This window comes from Chanos chanos, chromosome 6 (assembly GCF_902362185.1).
Source record: "Chanos chanos chromosome 6, fChaCha1.1, whole genome shotgun sequence".
NCBI lineage: Eukaryota > Metazoa > Chordata > Actinopteri > Gonorynchiformes > Chanidae > Chanos > Chanos chanos.
In genome coordinates, this window is record NC_044500.1 from 39000532 (window position 1) to 39020604 (window position 20073).

Here is a 20073-nt window from a genome sequence, read left to right on the forward strand (position 1 = left end):
TAAATTTAGGTTTGCACCTCAAGCCTTCTACTTTGCCTTTCTTTTTATACATCTTGACTGAACAACAGAAAAGAGAGAGCAGGTTTAAGCCGAAGAAACAAAACTACACTAATTTACTACACATATTCCTTGAGCACTGTCCTCTTAGAGTATACTGTCAGAACAGTTCCTGATTTCTCGTAAGATGACACTTGTCCTCCAGGTTTAAATGTGTGATGTTTGTCCTAATTTCTAATATGTCTGACATGCCACCATTAATTGAAGATAGGTATCAAACTCCTTTCAACCTCCAAGCAATCGATGCACATGGCCATATTCTGTTTGTCATTCATGATGAGTATGTTCCAGTTTGATCTTGTCTGGTTGCTAGGAAACCTCTCTTCATAAAATATCTCAGACTAAAACTGATAACTGATGCCCATGCCTTCCTGACACCTCCCAGCCATTAGACGGTAAAAGCATGAAACAAAATTCCCACAACCATTAATAACAATCTGACCCCCTTTTTTTCTCATAGAGCAACAGAGCATCCCACCAAGTGCAAGTGAGTAGAGCCGTTGAAAAGATCCCAAGATTTACTGTTCGAAACACATTTAAGAGAAAGGGGGCTGGCCTTATGAGGACTCCATTAACTGATTTAACTTTTCAAACACAGGCTTATCATTGGCCTATTTAATGTCTTTTCAAAACCACTGTTTAAATGAAACAATAGTTAACGTTAACTAAGGTAGTTTAAAACAGCTTGTATGAAATCAAATACTATAACTGGACCCGGACTCTATGACACAACAGGCCATACGAAAGCCTGCGATCTTGTAACTGCTGTTCATAATCTTTGTATGAGACAGGTGTTAGCACAAAACAGTAAATGGCACAGCATACATTAATGAGCGTCCCAAGAAACCCAAATATATTAGGACGAGCGTTTTAACCCAGTAATCGAGACTGTCAAGGGTCTCATAAAATAATTACGCATGACATCATATCACCAAAGAAAAGGCGTCCTAACGGAGCTAAGACACATGCATTTCAGTACGATGATGCACATAAAAGGCGTTAGAATCAATTCATTATTTTAATCATAACGTTAGCATCAAGTAAATGGAGGTGTATTAAGTTTATAGCAGACTTCATTTAAACAGAACCTTTGAAAACGTGTCTTAAACTATCCTTGAAATTTCATTTATTTGAACAATTACAAAAATATGTCAATAAGTTAACTTTGACAAAAAAAAAAAAAAATTCAACCAGCATCGGGCATGTTGATCTCAAGGTCGGAAACATGTAAAGCTCAAAGCGATGGCGGAGAAACTGTAGGTAGGTAAGTGGAGGTGATTAATTTTATCGGCCATGTACTATCGGACATCCCTCACATTTACGACAATAAAACGACAAGCGGAACACAGCAACAACCATACATCAAACTGTTCAATGGCCTTCTAGATGGTTTCTTGACATGACTAATGGAGAACACACATAGTTTGTCTTATTGTACATTTCATCTCACCAGTGGTAGTCAACGCATATTGCTCTTTAATTATAAATATGATAAGATAACACAATAAGCACCAAGGTCACGTTACCTCTTAAAAACAGACATAAATGTTTTAAAATCCAGTTATCCTTCTGTTTCCCAGCCATGAGAACACTTAAGTTTCAAAATGTACATACACGATAGTTTTCCTACTGTACATTGTTCTAACAGAGCATCAGAGGAACGTTTAGTATACGTTACCGTATAAAGGATGTGTCTCTCCTTTATCAATATTTCTACAGAAATAAGCAAGACTTCAACACATACAAGTCTACATTTCTTTAGCTCGCATTTCTTTAATCAAGGTGAGATTCTCCACAAACTGTCATCCAAATATGGACGAGACATCCGTAAGTGGTGATAGGCGAAAATGGAGGTACAGGTGCAGTTTCAGAGATGTTAAAATCGTATCCTGTAGGTCGTGTTGAGCATTTCATTTACCTTGGATGCGTCGTTGTAAAATCATTGAAGTCCACCGCTTCTTAAAGAGTAAATACAACGTGTTTCTATCATCCCGGAGAAAAAAGTCCAGCGATGCCCGCGCGCTGATAATTTCCAGTCAGCCTGGTACCCGGCGTATGTGCACGTAAGGATGCTGTGGATGACAATTGACATGCAGAGTGGCGAGCGCACCGTCTGACGCAGGAGAGGAATGGATCACCCTACCAAACAGAATTTTTTTTAAATGTAATTTTTGGACAAATACGATCCTATAAGGTTAACATGGCTTGGCTTTGGGGTACACTTAAAATTACTTTTTTTAAAGTGCTGTTATATTACCTTTAACCATTGCAATTAAACAGTCTCTGATGAAAAGTACTGCTGTATCTTGAAACACGAAAAACTGCAAAACTTTACCCCCCTCAATTCAACGACACGTGTGGCCATGACACATACGTATAGGCTTACGGAACTTGACGCACGTCTGCGTCACCCAAATTCAATTGCTCTCACTGCTCAATATTTCATTGTAAACACCCCATTTATTAACCATGTTGGTTAGCAATAAGTGAGTGTGAATGGCAGAAAAATCGATGAAACCTCAGATAACCGATAGAAATCTTGTTTATTTGATAAGAAAGAGATCATAAAAACAACAGCAAATAAGAAAAAAACGATACTTGGAAGTAGAACAGAAGAATGAAAGTGTACTATCTACGGATGTTTTTTTTTTTTTTAGTCAGAGGCAAGTTAAATTGTCAAGTGTTGGATGAGGTGTCATGGTCTTGACAGGTGGCCGGTAGCCATCGTTGCCCCTTTTTTTTGTCACAATTTTTTGTGTTTTCAGTGAGACGTAAGGCGGACTGCAGAACGTTTATATGCTGGCTTGATAGGCTTTAGGTCCATAAATCACTTGTCATCCAATCGACCGTTCTTGAATACCTCCGAAGACGAGGTGGCTCTGGGGAAATTTTTCATTTTGACTGTACACATTTCTTTTTACTGTGGATAAAGAGAAACATCGATAATCTCATGTGCTTATTTTATAATGTCAACAGCGGACGTATAACATTTTTATTAGGCCTTTTATCGAAATTTATGGCGACATGTAACCTTTTTTGTTACCTGTTATGTGACTGAAATCTCCTCATTGCCAGTGTTCATGTTCTTTTTTTAAACGTACACTATTTCAATTAATTAACCCTTTACTTTTCAAATGACCGCGGCAATGTAAGGATAAAACTGTTCCTACAGAAGACAACCTTAACTGTTCAAGCGGTTTAGCCTCTACTGCCTATCCGTCATCTGTTCTTCTCAATGAATGATGCAAGAAGCAAACTGCAAGCATGATGCACCTCAACGCTGTCCTTGCACAGTGACGCATCTCCTAAGAGCCAACTGCTGGGATCAGTTGCCACAGCAACACCATCTGACCGCTTTTCCTTCCACGTCTTTTTTTTTTCTTCTTTTTGACACACAGGTCGTTTAAATTTGTGCCTTTTGCTGTAGAATTACAAAACAAGATGTACATAAATGTCACGAAATGTCTGCTTCAGTAAACGAATAAGCACCATATCAGACCGCCTTCAACTTCAGTTTGACTCATAAATAAAGCATTGTCAGATTTAGTTTTCATTTAACATAACTGACAATTCAGATTGTATGAGTATGCTCTGGTTATCCAGCACTGCTTGATGAGATGGGATCTGTGTTTATTTCAGATGGACTTTATTCAAAGTTAATCTCTAGATGGCATTGCATCCTATGGGCCATTTGGTGTGGATGTACTATTTGATGAATGCCCTGATATGCCTCTCTTTTGTTGGACAGCAACACGTCTATGTGGGACATTGTCTATTTGCCATCTTTCTGAAATCTGATTTAGAATTTTCAGCATTATGATTAAGACCTCCCCACTTTCTATGATAGCTTGATTTTTGCGGTCTTACTTTGTGTTGAACTCAGAAGCATTATCTATAGCCTTTGTCTGTTGCCTGTGCATTTTCTTAAATATGTCATAAACTGTAGACAGCCATAGGGATACAAGACCATTGTGCACACCTGTCCTTTTATAATATAGCCTAAAAATGAATTGTAATCATTATAGAAAAAAAGAACAGGTCTTCCTCAAAACCTCAGTTCATTTAATAAACACTAATGAAAAGGTTGTTATGGAGTTTAGCAGCAGTTTTCAGTTTAGGTGTGTCTTGTTAAGTTTTTTCCTGGCTTAATTTTTGTTTTGTAAGAAAGGCCATGGTGGTTTATCTTAAATAACTGAGCTGTGTTATTTACAGTATGGTAGTATAGTATACTCTATTTATGATGTGGTATAATAACTCCAGTCTCTGTCTTTCTGACTGAGTAGATGTAGAAGGTGGGTGGGCAGGGCCACAGGTATTTGCCTGGGCTGCTCATCTCAAAATGGATGTGGAGCTTTTCTCACTTCCCTCTCACATGGTTTCATCGGGAGGCCTGTTGTCATAGCAACCTGTTACAGGGGGAAAAAAAACAGACATATGACTAAAATGAGTTTCACAAGCACATGTTGTAGCGATGGATGCCATTTTCACTGTGATCACTCTCCATACATTCAGATAGTGATTGTGAAACATAGAAAACAAGAGCTGAAATTGCGTTTTCAAGTGGACTGTTTCATATATTACATCAGCGCTCACATGGACAAATACCCTTTTGGAGTCAAGAATTTCTAAAAATTCAGCCACTATGAAGCTTCTGTGGCCTTAATATAAACGGTTACCTGGCATTTCTGGAGTCATTCATTAGCATGTTATTTGAAAAAATCATTTAAGATCCTTTAAATGTCGTGGCAGATAGTGAAACTCCAGCGTTGCTAAGCCTAGGCCTCTGAGACTGCAGACACAGCTGTGGTGCTGCCCTCTCTTGTTAGCAGGTGACCCACTGCTTCCGTATGGCATTGTGTTTAATCCACTGGGGCTTGTGCTACCTTTCCATTTCCTGCATCTCTGTCCTTAAGTCACATCCTCATCTTGCGTTCATTATTGAACTGTTATACCCCTTCTCTCAGACTGACAATGTTTATGTTTCATGCTTTGGTTTGCAGATTTTCCACAAGCATTTGCTGTTTTTGCATCATACCATCAGTCTCTGCCCCCCCCCCCCTCCCCACAACCCCTACTCTGTTTCCATCTCTCCCAAGATAACACTCATTCATGCTCCTTATTTAAACCTCTGCGGCTGACGTCAGTATACTCACACTGGGGACCAATCACAGCCCATTTCCACCTCTATCTCGACAAGCACTCACCTTCACTTGTCTGGACCTGTCTCGGCTCCAGTTTGATTCCCATTATTTCCACTACAAACCCTTTTCAGAGCCTCTCCTCATACACACTGCATCACGTGTGCTGACACACCCCACATCTCTGCAGCATCTTTCCAGTACTTTTCCCTCATTCCTATTCCTCCCTCCCTCCCTGCCTTCCTCTCTGCCTCCCTCTCTCCCTCTCTCCCTCTCTCCTTCTCACCACTTTGAGTTGTCTGGGTCATTTTCTCCTCCCAACAAAAAGATAGAGAGAGCTTAAAATGCTTTCCCCCCCCCCCTTTACGTCAGCAAATACAGATGCACATTCAAAGTCACCCAGTGAGGCACCATGACCCCTCCCCATCCACAACAGGAAAATAAAATACTATTGAGAAGACAGTCATAGGGATAGAAGTAGGCAGTGAAATCTGTACACTATTTTGATATAGATTATCCTGTATATTTTCATGTGCTCTCTATCTTATTTTAACACTCCTCATCTTCATCCAACATTTATAATTCTGACGAATGCCGTGAAAAAAAAGTTTATCTTTTGTTGAAACCTTAACTGTGACATCAAGGTTTTTCTAATTTAGATAGCAGAAAATGTACAAATGTTTGTAGCTCATTCCATGATTATGTTTTTCTGTTCGCAATAACTGTTCCAGTAGCACACCGGGTCAACTGCCTCGCTCAAGGTCACAACATATTAGCACCTGACCTTGTTCAATGTCCCCTTTAAATGATGTTTTCAAATCTTATTGTGCTACATTCATCATAATGCCCTGAAACCGGCATCACCACCTTCGAAGTTGCATTTATTTCTTCAGATTATTTCTTTAAGCGGAAAATAAAAGAAAAAAAAAACAAACTCCACACATCTTCCACCCCCAACACTGCATAAGACAAAGCTATAAGATCCTCCTTATACCTCCGTATAAGAAAAAGTGACGTTCCCTCACACTTTCCCAGAATGCCTCTGTGAATGGTGCTCCTCTGCAGGTATACTGACTCAGGCAAAATTAGGTCATGCACTCACAGGATTTCTCAGCTTAAGATGTGCTCAGTTATGCAATGCGTCTGGTCAGACAACACTGAAGTTGATTAACATAGGAAACACAATCAGACAATGGCTATAGAAACTGTTTCACACAAGACCAATCAATGCAGTGGGAGATAAAACAGGCGTAATTTAGATTTCACTGACTGTATAATTCATTTAATTACTTGTTACAAACAGACATTTTAAATCTTTTAAACGTAGTAATAAAACATGTAAGTTGACATTACTGGGGAAACGGTTTAGATTCAGAAACTAAAGGGATAAATATAACATCTCATCAACTGAATAAGCAAATAAATAAATAAATAAAATCATGAAAATTAGGCAGAGCAAAAGGCATCCATTATCTCTCTGTCGTGGACAACAATTCTACATGAAAAAAAAAACTATTACTCTCTGCCATTCATTCCTCCTTTGATACACTTTTTTCAACATTTTATCACCCACGCTTTTAACATCAGATCATTTTGTAAACTTTCACTGTACCACTAAAAACCTTGTGCACAGGCACTCAGATTGAATGTTACTGTAAACCCGGGCTTGTTTTAGACATCGTTTAGAAGCAGCATGCTCCAGATCAGCACATCATATGAACCCCTCATGAGGCCATGTTAGTGAGATTATCTCTTATGACTGCCATGCCAACCACGAGCATTCTACTGAGTCTGCTTGACTGGGAGGTTTGCTGCATCATCAGATCGATACAGAGCATCTCTTTGCATACAGCAATGACATACCATGATACTCACACCCACTCGCCTTGCATAGTGAAATATTGTTTGACTTGTAAGTGTCTTTGATGATCTAATGCCTTGACATGCATAATGTCCGTGCCATACAAAAATGTAACATAATATTTCTAAGCATTTGAATGTGGTGGAGTTCAACGTGCAATTGGTTGAGTGCAACGTGCACAATTTACTTTAGATATTATGATGACATCAGTATATATGTATTAGAACTACTAGAGTAATAGACTTTCAGTTTTTCAAATAGTTTTTATTTATTACACCACAGTCAGCGATGTTCAGTTGAAATCCAAATGCTCCGGGTGCTGTCTTTGAGATGTACAATTACCTGGATGATGGAAAGAGATTTAAATCTAGGGTTTTTTTTTTCTCTCTCTCTCATATAGTCTTTATATAAATACTTAAGCCCATATTAATTCCGAGTGGCAGATTGCTGGGCCTGGACTGTGTCAGAGCCATGTGACTGCATGCCTATAGGACAACAGAGCTCCACCAGATGGCCTCACCGAGAGAGGCATGTTGGGAACCCCAGACATAGAGCAGAGAGCACATCTCATGCCAATGGTCCTGCTTTTTAATGGTTTAATCTCTTTAAAATCCTACCATTACTACGGGCCGCACACTCTAATTGCATGTCTATTTCAGTGTATGTGAAAGACTAAACAGAGATTACATAACCGAAAAACCTCAGGTTCAGTTGCAGTATTGGATGAAAATTCAATTGCTTTAGAATTCCAGTCGGAAATGATTATTTTTGAGACCTGTTCCTATGAGTTTTGATATTTGGAAGTTTGGTTTAAAAATGTCACCGGCACAGGTGCAGTGCATGCAGATTGCACTGCTTTAACTGTTCATAGGCAAGTCAAACTTAATAATGCAATATGTTTATTCTGGTCTTTAAATTGATTATGTACAGTAATGCAGGGTGGCACTGAGTGCCCTGTCACAGCCTTGGAGATTGATCTGTCTCACAGACAACTTCCCTGCCCATATTAAAGTGCTCTGGAGGTGCAACAAGTACATATATTATCAAAGGAGGCATTAGGATCATCGAGTGATGGCAGTTCTGGGCTCACATACGAACTAGAAAAGCACTCAGTGGCACTTCCTGGCAAGAGGACAGTAAATTGTGGACAGTAAATGTACAACTGAGCAAAGAAACATCAAATGAAACAGACAACAACAACCACTAATTATTAGTCGACAGGCTTCTTTGAGAATGTTTATGTATGGAAACAGTGCGTGAGAATCTCTTTTTCTTTCAGTTCAATGTCTGCTCAAGAACCTAGTGCTACATGAAGCGCTTCACAATTTGTTCTGTGGCACATTCCCATGATAAGTACATTAATGGGAGTCCTCAACTGAATCCAGAATTTACCCACACAATCCCCCTGACTAATGTCAATTCTAATCAGGACCATCAAATTAATCATCTAAAATATATAAAAAGCTTTTGAGTGACAGAGGTCCTCTGGTTTAATGCTACCACTCTGTGAATAAAAGTTGGAAAGTAAATTACATCAGTTCTATAATTAAAGTGTTTCTATTTGCTTTGGCAACATTCACTGTTGCTGTTAGGCATAGCAAGAGTACTTAACAGGTCTATCAAATTCAACACTTAACTGTGGAAATGTGCAATATTTTGTTGGATGGCAGATGTTTTTGTCATTCAAAGTGATCAGAGATCCTTACCAATAATGGCACCAAATGGCAAATTATTGTTGTTTGTCAAAACATTACTGCAACAACAAAATAAACGGTGATCAGTGTCTGGATGGAGTATGTCCACAGACAGATCTATTTAAAGGCTATACACTCATTCAAACTCAGTAATCAAATGCAGGAAATAAAACACAAATAATGGATACTTCCAGCATGCAATCACTTTAAAATGATGGTTAAAAGAAATGTCCCAGGAAAGCCACTGCCTACTTGCTTCTTTGATTAGATAGATTCACTTTGTGTTATTGATTGCCAAGGAGGCTTATTTTTTCCATGTGCATTACAGAGCTTTCATCTACTGCTGTTTGTTGATGACTTCTTTGAACCACTAGACCCTTTTGATTTGCTTTTTTTTTTTTTTTTAACCTGCAGACAGTTTCCTTCAATCCAATCATCCCAGCTTATCAGAGTACAGTGTCCCAAAAGTCATTTCACTGGTGTTGGATGGATTTTAGACATGCGAAAATCTGGAAAACACAAAGGTGCTTGCATGTTTAGACAGTGAGCTGTGACATGGATCAGTTCAACCAATAGGCAACGCTATACGTTGAGTGATTTCAAATCTCAGAGTGGGGTATATTTAAAGCTTGACTGAGAAAAGGCAATGTGGATGTCCGCTGAATCTATTTAAATGTTATTTTACTACTTTAATGACTGATTTCGAGATATTATCATCAATTGACTAATGCACTAGATATGTCATGTATGTTATAAATGACATATCTAGTTTGTTATGTACAATGTTAACTACTGGTTAAGGTGTGAAAATGGGTCAAGGAATCAGATTATTTATGGTACTTACGTGTTTGTCATCACAATATCTCTAACATGTATTTTTTGAGCACTAGTACTGCTTTTCTCTTTATAACTTCTTGTACCCTGTTCAACGAGCCAATACACTCACAATATTCATGGTCCATGTCTAGTGAGAATGAGGTTGGTCTTGTTCCAGAATTCACTGACACCAACAGGTGGTAATGTCCTTCTTGAAACCATATACTTCCGACAGATGGCATGAAATCAGAGAGAATGCCATGTTCTTTTCACTACCCAAAGCGTATACAGCTGTCTGCTTAAATATGGCTTGTGCAGTCATTGTGGACTTAGTTGTGTGCACCCAGAATGTATAGTTTATAGAATAAACATTGCATTTAACTACATCTTTAGTGCTGCTCCAGGAAAAAAACTGTTTCATCACAGTTTGAAGCATTAAGTGAGGTTACACTGCCACCTACTGATTATAGGTTGCATTAGAACTAGACCATTTGTAGAGACAAGGAACACTTTATGACAGGCTTTGACTAATGAGCTTTAAAGATGAGGGTAATTTAAGAGAATACAGTGTGCACACTGGCCACACATATTCCTAAACTTTGAGGAGTATGAGCACATACATACACACTTATTTCTTTTTAAAAACCCATGGAAACTTTGAGTTATGTGGACCTGGAAGGTTTTTCAGTAATGGATGTATGTCTTGATAAATGGACCATGAAAACAGAGCAACAACACGACAAAAAATTTAGAGAAGAAATTTATATTTACATGCACATGAAAATGCGTTTTAAAAAGTTTAGATGACTTGTACCAGACTGATTTGAACCAGACAATTAGAGAACAATTTTAAAAAGTCTGCAAGCACATAAAAACAACACGAAGGTCTGCCCAAGGTATTCTTATAACTCCCTTACACGTTATCAACAGCTTATAAATAAGCAAGTAAACAATGGAGCATAACAGCTTTATTTTAAAGTACGAATCAAACATCTTTCTAAATGTGGTTTTAATGTGTTATAAACAGTGGGATATAGTGAACATTTAAGGCTTCATTTCAAACAACCATTTCCATCTTTGCTTGTCCTGACCAGTGTACTGCACTCTTGGTACTGAATCAGTAATCTCTCTGTAACTAGAGAAAGTAGTTGACAACATTACAAACTGGTCTCTGCCGTATCATGAGTGGTGCTGTAACTGCCTGGCTGAATACCGGTACAGGGGTAGATAGAGTTGTCTGTAGTTGTAGACTGCAGTAGTGAATATGTTGTCTCCCATGAGCCACCGTGGACATCATTAATCAGCCTTGCTGTCTCTGTTTCAGAGTTTGCTCATCCATTCACCTCCATTAAAATGTCTGCGCTCACCGAGAGCAGCTTAACTTGGACCATACAGCCAATGCTGTGTTTTAGGCTGTATTGCTTTCTGGAACTAATGCCTTTTTAGGATACATTTTTGAGATATGTATATGTATATGTATACTAGTTTAATGTGTTTGATTTCATTTTTCTAATTTTTTTATTTGAAGTGTTTTGTTTAGCCATGAGTAATATATCTAGATCGAAAGCAATGCTTTATATGAACCTAATGATGACCACACACGTTCCCTCATTCATTATAGCTAAATGTATGTAGCATTTGCTCTAGACCCATGAAAAAGCTACGCTGAATTATTAACTGTATAATAATAACAATATTAGCGCAAGTAGTTTAGCATTCTTAACCTTCTCCTTTAAAAATGTTGGTCATGTCGGTGATATCCTTGGCCTACATTTAGATAATTTCATTTTTAAACTGTTTTTTCTAGCTACCTCAACCGGATTTACACAACAGTTCATGATTTCCTCTATGACACTTCAAATCAGCCTCGTCTCTAACACTGTCATTTCAAATAACTACAAATCGAAAGACAGGATTTACGTATGAAACCTACTGAGTGACATATATTTAAACCAATGATCGTTTTGCAACAGCCCCATTTTACCACTGCAAGGCAAGGGGGAGGGTTTTACATTGGATAGTTTCAAAATGGCGACCAAGTCGACAACGACAGTGAAATATTAAGCAAACCTTTAGAAATAGGTTTTGATCCACTACATAATACTAATTCAGTGTCACATATTGTGAATTTAAAGTGTTTTATTGAAAATGAAAGGGAAGGAACGTTCACCAGTAAAGAAACGCTCACGGATCTTGGACGATATTCGAGACAGGGGAGGAAGCCACCCAGCTACATGCAAGAAAATGGGAGCCCTTTCGGTTTCTGGAAGCAACAACGGGAACAATGCGGCCAAAGGTGGAGGTTCGGCCAGGAGGACTTTGCTTGGCGAGAAAAGAGAAAGTCGGGATATTGACGGGCATGTATCTAGTCGAGTCGGAGGCAACCACGGCTATGCTAATGCCGCCGCTAGCACTAGCAGCAAGAACCACGGTGGCCTCGCTCTGGAACCCACCCCAAGGACTAATTCTCGCGGGGAGCCGAGGTCAGTCCCTAGTCCTGAAAGTGAGTACAAGACTTTAAAAATAAGTGAACTCGGCTCACAACTGAGCGATGAGGAAATTGAAGATGGTTTGTTTCTTGAATTTAAGAAATTTGGGGACGTCAGTATTAAAATTAGTAGAGTCAATGACGAAAGAGTTGCCTTTGTCAATTTTAGAAGGCCAGAAGATGCCAAGGCTGCTAAACATGCACGCGGCAAATTAATGCTGTATGAACGTCCGCTAAAAATTGAGGCTGTTTACATGAACCGACGTAGGAGCCGCTCCCCTGTAGAAAAAGACTCGTACGCGGCAGTTGCTGGACACAGACATTTGCATGCCCAGAGAGCCCTGTCCCCCACAGGGCTAGGCTACAGAGACTACAGATTGCAACAATTAGCTCTTGGTCGACTACCACCACCACCTCCGCCGCCACTTCCCAGGGAGCTGGAAAGAGAAAGAGAATTTTCTCTATATGATGCAAGGACTCGTCCCCCCTTCATTGCTGAATGTGCAGCTTTTCGAGAAGAGGATCTTGTCTCCCCTGAGGATGATCAGAGGGCAAACAGGACGTTGTTTCTTGGCAACCTTGATATTACAGTGACAGAGAGTGATCTGAGGAGAGCTTTTGACAGGTTTGGAGTGATCACTGAGGTGGACATTAAGCGCCCCACACGTGGTCAAAGTAGCACCTATGGATTCCTCAAGTTTGAGAACCTGGACATGGCTCACCGTGCCAAGATCTCAATGTCTGGCAAAGTAGTGGGCCGCAATCCAATCAAAATTGGCTATGGCAAACCGACGCCGACCACTCGGTTGTGGGTCGGGGGTCTTGGCCCATGGGTTCCCTTGGCAGCTCTTGCAAGGGAGTTTGACCGCTTTGGCACAATCAGGACTATAGACTACAGAAAGGGGGATGCGTGGGCCTACATTCAATATGAGAGCCTGGATGCTGCCCAGGCTGCCTGTTCCCATATGCGTGGCTTCCCACTTGGAGGCCCAGACAGGAGGCTTAGGGTCGACTTTGCTGACACGGAGCACCGCTATCAGCAGCAGTATCTACAGCCTCTCCCTCTCCCTCCATACGACCTGGTGGCCGAGTCATTTGTCCACCGTGCTGGCCCTGAGGCTTTGAGGGTCAGAGAGAGGACTCCACCTTCACTTCGTTTCAGAGAGAATCAGCTTTATTCCACTGCTGAGTGGCCCGGCCCTGCCGTTCGGGAGCGGGTTCGAGGCGGCCTCTTTGAACCCCTGGAGCATCTGGAGCGGGAGCGACGACCTCGAGCGGCCTGGTCCATGGAGCGGGAGCGTGAACTACAGAACCGTGACCAAGTCCGGAAGCGGCGTTTGATGGAGGACGGCCGTCGACTTGAACGTTCTCCAGACAGCAGCGAGCGAATACGACGTCGCCACGGCGGCTCCCTGGAACGCAGCCCTGGCGGCAGCAGTCGAGACGGCGGAAGGTACAGCGACTCTGAGAGAATGTCCCGCGCTGACAGGCCCTCTCCTGGTCGAGATCGTCGTAGCAGCCTGGAACGTGGCCCAGGCGAGAAGCGCTTGCGGACTCTCAGCCCCGCGGAGCCCGTGGCTGGTGCCGAGCGGGAACGCAAACGTAAATCCAGTGACTCTGCTAAAAGCCCTGCCAAGAGAGATGAACGCGCTGAGCATCCCTCCTCAACTTCCAAACAGTCCAGACAAGGTTCCGGTGGCCAAAAGTTGTCCCTGGCCTGGCAGGGCATGTTACAGCTAAAGAACAGCAGCTTCCCCACCTCCATGCATCTTTTAGAAGGTGACCTGAGCGTGGCCAGCGACCTTCTGGTGGATGGTGGTTCAGGCGGCCAGGTACCCCAGCTGAAGATCACCCAACGTCTGCGACTGGACCAGCCCAAGCTAGACGAGGTGGCGCGGCGGATCAAAGTGGCAGGCCCCGGCGGCTACTCTGTCCTCCTGGCTGTGCCAGGGAGCTCGGAGGAGGGTCCTTGCGACACGGGGAGCTCCACGGAGCGGCCCTTGAAAAATCTCGTGTCATACCTGAAGCAGAAGCAGGCTGCGGGTGTCATCAGCCTGCCTGTAGGCGGCAGTCGAGATAAGGACGGCGCGGGAGTCCTGCATGCCTTTCCGCCTTGTGATTTCTCTCAGCAGTACTTGGACGCCTCGGCGAAAGCCCTCGCCAAAACAGAGGAAGACTACCTGGTGATGGTCATAGTCCGTGGAGCATCATAAAAAAAAAAAAAAAAAAAAAACCCAAATATGGAAGTATTCTAATTGGCTTGTAATATATTGGTAGCACTGTAAACACTGTGATAGAGTATAGTCAAGTCGGGGCTTGCCATCTGTGAAAAAGGAAACATTGCAACACTGATGTAATCTTTATGTTATTGACAATAACAAACTTTTCAAATAATTATGTTTGTCAATATGCATGATAACCTGCATTTCTGGTAAAAAAAGAGAGAGAGAGAGAAAGAAATCACATTTGTTGGGGATAGTAGAAGTCTGTGTGCATTATCTGTTCATTTGGAAAAAAAATTGATGTATCAGTTTGAAATGGTGAACTGTTCAGTAAACTTACTACATCAGTCTTTAGAATCTGTAGAATAACTTGCACGCGATTGCACTTCACAACATTTAATCTGTTATGGCCTTAAATCACTCAGTTTGCTGTTAACAGAGGCAATTATGAACAATTATTTGCCCTCCCACCAACTGTACAAAGTAATCGAATGTTTTTATAACATGCTGGTCTGAAGAATTGGTTCCTGGGGATGATCTGATTGATTAGAGATGACCTAATACTTTAACCATAGTACTAGCACACAGTATGATCTTTGTGTCATCTGAAATATTAATCTGTCTGTGAGTAACTTTTGTGCCAATTCAGGTAATCACATTTGGCAAAAAGATGTCTCATTACAGGACATGTTATTGAAGCTTGAAGATCACAGTATCATTGTCTGAAATGTCATTACTGAATTGAGAATGTGTTATCAGGGTACATTAGAATTCATCTGATGGTTATTCATTTTGCTCTGAATTAATGTACAAAAGTCTCTGTCCAGTTTATGCTTCTTGAAAGCGCGTTATGATCAGACCAGTCAAAAAAGGTAACTTTTTTTTGTACATGCCACTGACTTCCTGCATTAGCAAAGTAATGTAAAGGTTATTTAATTTCCTTAAAATTAACATCTTAATATGGAAGTTTAATTCCCTGCAATAGCCGAAGTTCCCATAGCCACAGTGAATTGTGTTGTACATTTCCGTTTTCCCTTTTTGATCTGGCACCAGCTCTGCCAGGAGAACCCAAATCCTACAGTGTTCTCTCATGTTTCAGAAATGTTTTATGTTTGGTAAGGTGAATTTTTAGTGTTGGATCATTGTGGACTTTTCTCTATACAGCTTCATTAAGGTCAGGTCAGATGATGAAAATTTAGCCTAAACGTACAGACTTCAGCACACTTAACTTTCATTTTTACACTGATGTTTTTCATGTAAATTGCAAATTTGAATGGCCCACATAAGCATAAAAGTGAAGTGTAAAATTGTTCCCTTCAACTGGTTGATCTTCCAAAAGTTAGTTTTTTTTACTTAAATTCCCATATTCTGGTCTTGAGATCTTCTCGTGCTTAGCTAATCTTCTAAATGCTGTGCAAAATCTTTCATTTTCACTTTTCATTTTTTAATTTAATCTACAGTTCTTAGTTAAAAGCCCAGGCCAGGTTTATGTTAAACATTATTTCCACACAGTGTGAATTGTAACTAAGTGATATACAATTACCATGTACCAAATTACAGTGGTTATTTTGGTCTTTTCATATTTAAGTCAGTTAGCGGATTTGATTTTGGACTTGATTGCTTTCGCTTCCCAATGTTTTTGTTTTTCCCCAAAGAGGAATAGGATACATTCTTAATAGTATGGGCTTCTGATTTGATATTCTTAGATTGTAACATTTATGGATGACTGTTCCTTAACCTGCATATCCTGTCTCTGTGTTACAGCCGTAACTTTTACCTCCTTTGTCTAATTGCTAGCTCAGTTAACCACATTTTGCTTTTTTGAAAAAAACAAAAACAAAAAACATGCCTTCATCTGTCTCTTGAAACCCTTTGTATTAAATGCACATGGACACACTGCATACCCAGGCATTCTACAGGAGAATAAAAAGTCACCCCAAATGGACTCGGAATCGTCAAGATGGCATACAAGCCCGCCATTACGCCCAAAAGGAGCGGGCGCTTTAAGTACCCCTTGTTCACTTCCCTTAAAGGACTGCTCTAAGGTTATGTAATTGCTTTGTGATGCCAGCTCCCGTGTTTTAAGTGGAATTTTACTTTATTCTGTGTACTGTTCACCTGATTTCTGGAGAAAAAAAAAATGGAAACCATCTTAACACACGTGGCTGACAAGTCGCTGTTAACAAACAGAGAGAAAGTGCACCTGCACTTCATAGATTTTGTTTCAGTGTCAATAAATTGTTTCTCTTTCGTGGGAAAAAAATCATTCTGTCTCTGCCTCGGAGGTGAGTTGAAGACAACATTTGTGACCCTTTCATTTGTTTCGAAGGCCACGATTCTGTCTGACAGACATAGAAGGATGCACACAAGGAGAGGAGGAAAGAGTGGTTGTGTTCGAGGAAATGTTCCCTCTAAATCATTCAGTGTTGACTATCATTGTGTGCCGTCATTGTTAAGTCGCCACATTGTTAGTGGCCATTCGTTTCTCAGCCTCCCCCTAGGGGGTGGGGAGTTTGTGTGCACTTTTAAGAGAGGTGACAGGTTGTGCGATTAGTCCCCCCCCCCCCAAATCCCTCCCCCCCCGTTGCCGGAGTGAGTGTGTTTCCTCGTGTTAGGCAGTCTCTAACAAGTGACTGCTCTCTGGCGTTTGCTACTGCTCTGTTCCAAGTTTTCTCAGTTGCTCCTCTGTGGTTTGGATCCACTTCAGCGTTGCGCTGCAAGAGGAGCAGGTCGTAGCGTCTTGCATCTTCGTATCAGCGCACACACCGTTCCACGGAGGACAGCCCAGGGAGCTGGGAAGGTTTCGCTCAGCCCCACCAGACCCTTCGGTGGCTTCAGTAGAGCGCGAGATGTGTCAGAGGTGGAACGACAGATTGTTTCACTGGCAGATTGTTTCAGCTGCTCTGATTTGAGGCCTTTTTCCCCCATGGCTGTCCTTCATTTGCCAAACCTGGAAGAAGAGGATTTCTCGATCGTAGTATTAGAGTCTTTGATCAGCTGGGCTTTTCTTTCACACTGATGTGAAGGGGCAAAAAAACCGAGCTGGCAGCCTCAACAAACAAAGCACGGTTTCAACCGAGAGTACGTAGACCTAAAAGGGAGTAAAGAAGTTACAGTTTGCAGGGATCATCGCGTTTAATTTGATTTACTTTTATTTTGGGAATGTCCAGTGAATTTGTGTTGTTCAAAGGCAAGATGACATTTTTTCCTTTTTCTTTTTTTAATGATTTGAAAAGAAGCACCATACCCCAAGCAATCAGATTTAAGTAAACGTTTGATTGATGTTGGGAGACCTGCGCAGTCAAGCTCATTGTTGAATGGCATTGTCGCATCCAATGAAAATGCCAGTCAGCGGTGACAGCAGCCCAGTTGTTGGGGCCCATGCTGCTGGATACTATACCTGGGTCTTGCATTCATGCGGCCTGCCCATCTGTGTGGTCTCCTGCCATGTGGAGATGCCTGTGCACTGCCAAGACCTTCTCAGTCAGGTCATATGAGCTGCAGATCTGGACAACTCCCAAAGAATTTCCCCCAGACAATGGGTACGTATAGAAAATGTAGCCACATCTGATGATGACAGTGAAAGTCATCCTGGGTTATTTTTTCTGTTATGATAAGGGTAATACTATAGGGGTTTCCACATAAGATATATATTTTTACACGTGCAGAAACATTTAATGGTTTATGAAATAGACCTAATGGGAATTAATCTATATAAGTATGATAACAGATAAAAAGAAACATCTCTGTAAAGGGAGGGAATTATTAAGGGTATATTTCGCAGCTCAGCCATGAAAAGCAGGTACAGTCTGAACAGAATTACTGTCACGGCTGGACCCTGTAGAGTTAAAACGAAATCAATTGTTCTGTGAATACATTTTATCGCCATGGATAGAAGCCAAGCCTCCAGCATATATCAGCTATACTTTACAGGTTGCAGAACATGCTCATGCAAATGTTAAAAAAAATGACCTGGTTTGGGTATGTAAAGTAGCAATATAATACTGATGACAAGTATAGAGACAAATAGGAAATCAGACCCCACAGTCATGAGAAAACAGCCTTGTCATAGTTAATGTTTAAATAAGAAATGCTGACCGAGAACTACTACCACAAGTGTGGTGTGTCTCTTTGGTTATAATGTGTACTCGTTTACAGTGGTGAGATCATATCCAGCTAAATCAATTTTAGTGAGGTTCCTGTATAATTCCCTAAAGTTTAGTTTGCTCTTAACATGAGTTGTGGCCTTGATGAGCGTGTGATGCACAGCCTCAGAATGACTGGCATTAAGAGTCCTTTCCCCTGATAATGTTATGAATGTACAGCCCTCATGGAAGTCCTGTATGTTTCCTGTGCCTTTGGGCCTGTGGTCCTCAATATGCGCTGAGATAGGTGTTTACTTATCACTCAGATTAGTTCTCATCGTCACCATTTCACCTGAGACACTATCCAAACTGAATGAGGTCCGGCTCTTTTTTCATTTCTGAATTCCAGGGACCCCAAGGATTTTTTTTTCCGGTTTCAGTTCAGTGAACCGGAACAGAGAAATGCTGACCCATGTTTTCATTGTCAGTAGTAACAACTTGGTTTGATGGAAGGTACACGCAGCACATTTTACAGATACCATGTACGACACAGTGTTGCTTTGTTCTTTAACTCATAACTGGGGTTGCAGGGTATATATATATATATATATATATATATTTATATATATATATAAAATTGATTGTGTAGTATAACAGTGACCTTGTACTCTTCCTGATGAGGTGGATTTGGCATTATGTCCTTTAAGACCAGCATTCTGCTGTTCAGTTTGCTCTCTTTGAGACTCAGCGTTTGGGACTAATTGGTCACATGATTCATAGTGATATCACATGGGAGCTGCGTCTGCTTCTTTCCCTCCACCCTCCCCTTCTCTGACCATCCACTTTGAACCATTTTCACCAGTTCCAAATATTAACAGAACAGAACACTGATGTGAAAGTAGGTTGTTAACATTTTAAATGTGCTCTTTTTTTTTCCCTCACCAAAAAGAAACTGCTCGTGTCTTCTTGACAGGTAAGTACTGAATTTCTGAGCAGGTAAGATCGTTATTTTTAATGAAATGACTAAGTTTAAAGACGTCAGTGGTCAATTGAATGTGAGCCTTGCAGGCTCTATGTAAATAAGATGCTGTTTTTAAAAAAACTACTTAAAAAGGACGTGATGATGAACCATGTACTTTCTTGTCGTCCTTGGATGCCTGGATGTCTTTTTTTTGTGGCCTTAAATTAATTAGAAAGTTGATAATGTCCAGTTTCTTCTGATCTCAGAACTGCTTAATATAATGTTAATTACCTGAAGGGAATTCTTTCACCCTGTATTATTTGAAACAGTGTTGTACACATGGGTAATACATCTTATTTTCTCTATAGCATCCTGAAGAATTTAAGGTCAGTCTACATATATGTATTTGCTGTCCAACACAAAATTCACACAAGCTCACCTAGCAGAGGTCTCTCTCTCTTTTTTTTTTTTTTTTAATTTTTTAGGCTCCATTCTACTATAAATATATATATTGTACATATACTTTTGTGCTACACTAAAAGCAGAATTCAGCGCAGAAAAACATCTTGGTGAGTATAGTTTTGTTTTGTTAAATAACTCATGTGAACTGTTTAATCATTGTGTAGTCACATTGGTATTATGTTAAGTAATGCTACTTTCTAGCAGTACCATGACCCCACTGTACACTATTTTACTACACTGGATTGAATATAATGAATCAAATAAAATTTGTGATTGTACTCCGAAAGAG

At 40.6% G+C, this 20073-nt stretch overlaps 1 pseudogene; it reads left to right on the forward strand.

The window, feature by feature from the left end:
• The first annotated feature begins 11613 nt into the window (after positions 1-11613).
• Positions 11614-16494, forward strand: LOC115814465 (RNA-binding protein 15 pseudogene; annotated as a pseudogene).
• Positions 16495-20073: the final 3579 nt, after the last annotated feature.